At 48.9% G+C, this 4,047-nt stretch overlaps 1 pseudogene; it reads right to left on the bottom strand.

Moving 5' to 3' along the window:
• Positions 1-2,036: 2,036 nt before the first annotated feature.
• LOC125526829 lies at positions 2,037-3,674 on the bottom strand (annotated as a pseudogene).
• Positions 3,675-4,047: the final 373 nt, after the last annotated feature.

Raw genomic sequence — 4,047 nt, 5'->3', positions numbered from 1 at the left:
TAAGGTTGGTCCGGGCCGCTTCATCCCACAATACAGCCAAATCAAAATAAGATGTTGGTGGTAAGAAGTATGACTATCACCGCCCACAACTCTTTGTGTTCTACTCGTGCATATCATCTAAGCATAGACCTGGCTCATGATGCCACTGTTGGGAACGTTGCATGGAAAACAATCGTCGGTATCTTCATACCTAGTTCAATCTCGTTGCCGACAAGTCTCTTTACTCATTCCGTAATACATCATCTCGTGACTAACTCCTTAGTCGTTTGCTTGCAAGCTTATGATGTGTATTACCGAGAGGGCCCAGAGATACCTCTCCGAATACTCGGAGTGACAAATCCTAATCTCGATCTATGCCAACTCAACAAACACCTTCGGAGATACCTGTAGAGCATATTTATAATCACCCAGTTACGTGTGACGTTTGATAGCACACAAGGTATTCCTCCAGTATCGGGGAGTTGCATAATCTCATAGTCGAAGGAATATGTATTTGACATGAAGAAAGCAATAGCAATAAAACTGAACAATCATTATGCTAAGCTAACGGATGGGTCTTGTCCATCACATCATTCTCCTAATGATGTGATCCCTTTATCAAATGACAACTCATGTCTATGGTTAGGAAACCTTAACCATCTTTGACTCAACGAGCTAGTCAAGTAGAGGCTCACTAGGGACACGGTGTTTGTTTATGTATTCACACATGTATTTAGGTTTCCGATCAATACAATTCTAGCATGAATAATAAACCTTTATCATGAATAAGGAAATATGAAATAACAACTTTATTATTGCCTCTAGGGCATATTTCCTTCACAAAACCCCTAGGCCTTCCAAAAGAAGGGGCCTACACACCCGATATCAGTTGATGTGGCAAGGGCCGTGTAAGATCCCGCAAAACCTTCCATGTGAAATTATCCAACCAAAATGGCTAAAAAATCCATTGAGGTAAGCTAGACACCAGGGACAGAGCTGGCATGTAGGCATTGGGGTCAATTGACCCCAATGCAATTACTCAACCCTTCATTAACTTAGTATTAATCATTGTTGATTATAGAAGATGACCCCATTGCTATGGATATGACTCCATCAAGCTTTTTTCTAGCTTCCTCCCTGCTAGACACCGTGTAAGATTCCATAGAACCTGCCATGCGTAGGTAAACAAGGTGAGGTGACGTCGAAACCACCGAAGATGTGATTAAGAACATGCACTGAAAAGTCATGTTTACCAGATTCTGTTATGGCAACAAAGCCCAACCCATGATCACACACATAGCAACGGGGTCAGTGTTTAGACAAGTCACGAAATTTTTTCTATTTCAAAGCATGTCTTTCGTGATGGGTAAGAACTTCCCCCTTTTAGGTGATTTTCTTCTTTTTCGACAAGTGTGATTCATATTTTGAAGATGATGTTGTAAGATCACAAAGCTTGGCCCGAGCCTCTTGTCATCTAAACCCACCTCCAACCGTCTGGTTCACCAAATGAGAGAAGTTGACCATCATACACGGACTCAACTTCCCCCTCCTCGATTCCAAGGTTCTCGGGATGGCTGGAGCATTTGGTAGAAACCTTCAAAAGGCCAAACACCACATGCTTGAGATCCCTCACCCACATCTCGACGTCCTCAGACATTCCTTTGAGGAGCTACGCCATGATTTTTCATATTTGAAGAAATACGTGAATGTGAGAAAGAAAGGATTTGGATGGATATATACTTGGGAGTGTACTCAAGATTGTGCAGAGCTTGACGTCTATTCCACATGGATGTCGACATAGTCTTGAGATATGCCCTTCACCCCCTTTGCCTTATTAGGCTTAGTTTCGCTTCTTCTATGGCTTTTATATTTGCCGATGTGATCATTTGCGTGGGCGTATTCATGTTGTTCGTGTGCATCCTAATTATGCATATGCTATGTGTTTCTCAGTTATGGTTGATATCTCCATAGTGTTGCATTTTTGAGTTAATGAAAGGAGTACATTGTAGTAGAAATATAATGTTACCCTCAAAAAAAGAAAAAACCCTCAAAAAAAGTAGAAATATAATGTTTCTTAATCGATGATGAGCTACCCGATTCAAAAACTGAAAAACCAGACGGGCATGATTACATTACACTATCCATTTTTAACGACCAAGAAAATTCAGAGCGACATGGTTCAAGCAGAGCAATGGTGGCGGAAGCTTTATTCATTGGGAACCCCGAGCTCACTCTCGTCCGGCGATGGATTATAGATCAGGGATGGTCCTTGAGGAAGCCGAGTAGGAGGTCGTTGATCTGGTCCGGGAACTGCTCCTGCACGAAGTGGCTTCCTTCAGGGATGTAGGTGATCTTGAGGTCCGGCGCGAAGGTGTTCATGACGCCGCTCCTCATGGCGGCCTCGAAACCAGGGAACTTGAAGCAGTAGTCCTTCTCCCCCATCACCATGAACACGGGGACCTGGAACTTGGGGTCCACGTGCTTCGTCATCCTGTGCAGAGACCTGCGATCATGCATGGAAGCAGTTGAGTTCATCAATCTGTTTCTTCTTCGTTGTAATATAATCGTGCCATGGCTGGGGGCACGAAGAAGCTTCAGCTGGCCTACCTGTATGGTATCTGGAGAGGGTAGCGGAAGCCGGACTTCTCGTAGAGCGCGGCGTAGGCGTCGAGGTCCTCCTCGGTGAACCACGGCGGCAGGGGCGTGGAGAGGTCGGCGAGGTCCATGATCTCCTGCCCTTCCTCCGCGATCGGGACGTCGCTGCGGGAGAAGAGGATGTAGATGGTGCGCACCACGCGGCGGACGTCGTGCCGGCCGAAGTCGGCCTCCGCCCTGTCGGGCTCGCGCCACCGCAGGATGTAGAACCCCTCCGGCATGGTGTCGAAGTTGAAGGGCCCCGGGCTGAAGGGGATGCCCATGCACATGACGCCGCGGGTGCGGTCCGGGTGCCGCAGCGCGAAGTCGTACGCCGGCATGGCGCCGTAGTCCTTGCCCACCAGGAACACCTGGAGGCAGGAGCACATGATGGTCATGCCAGGGAGCGAGCATGGCGGGCTACGTGCGTCTCTCAGCTGTTCACTGCAGTGGATGTGGTGACTACGTACCTTGTGGATGGAGAGGGCGTCGAGGATGGCGAGCACGTCGGCGACGAGGTCCTCCCAGGTGGCCTCCACGTCCTCCGCCGGTGGGCGGAGAGCCCGTAGCGCGGCTGTCGGGCGCGATGGCGCGGTACCCGGCGGCGGCCACGGCCAGCATCTGGTGGCGCCACGTGTACCATATCTCCGGGAAGCCGTGCAAGAACACCACCGTCCCAAGCTCATCTGCAAGCAGCACAAAGAACAGATCACACACATGACCAAGAACCGTCGCTCTGCTTGGCTCCATCAAGCTCAAGCTCCACTCACGACGCCGATGGCGAAAAGAAGGGGGGGAAGAAGCTCTCACCTTTGCCTACTTGAGCAAGGTGGAGGTTGAGCCCACGGAGGAGGAGGTGGGTGTGCTCTATCTGCTGCGCCATTGCTGCTTACTACTACTTCTGGAGCTCCTAGTGCGCGATGCTTCACTTTATATAGCCAGACCAGTAGGAGACATTAGTTTCTAAAATGAAAGGATAGAAAAGGATGGGGATTTTTTTGGTAGTGGGAATGAGTCGAGATGGCTCCCCACTCTCTTTGACACTGCCGTTTCGGCTTCATGCGCTCTTGGTGTTTCCTGCAGGCCGAGCTATAGACAAACACTGCGCACCCCGGAATCCAAGAAATAGCTCAGCCCAGATACCCTGAAATCCTACAAAGAAAAAATTCCGTGGATAAGAATCAGCACTGCACCAGGGCCTTGCAATGCCATTTCAACTCACCCGGAACAGCATTCAGTTAAAACTCTGCACCGCGGTAACTGGTTGTTTGTGCTGTTTACCTGAACAAATACAGTTACGGCGTGAGTGACTCGTGGCTCCTCCAGCCTCCTAGGTACGCCGCTTGATAAAATAGTCCAAGGCCTGAACCACGAGGGCTTTAGTTATGGCCTTACCATATGGCAGGCCGGCCTCGTGCTACTAATAATATTTGC

Source organism: Triticum urartu, unplaced genomic scaffold, assembly GCF_003073215.2.
Source record: "Triticum urartu cultivar G1812 unplaced genomic scaffold, Tu2.1 TuUngrouped_contig_2008, whole genome shotgun sequence".
Lineage (NCBI taxonomy): Eukaryota > Viridiplantae > Streptophyta > Magnoliopsida > Poales > Poaceae > Triticum > Triticum urartu.
The sequence above is the reverse complement of the archived record's forward strand: the minus strand, read 5'-3'. Positions and strand labels throughout refer to the sequence as shown.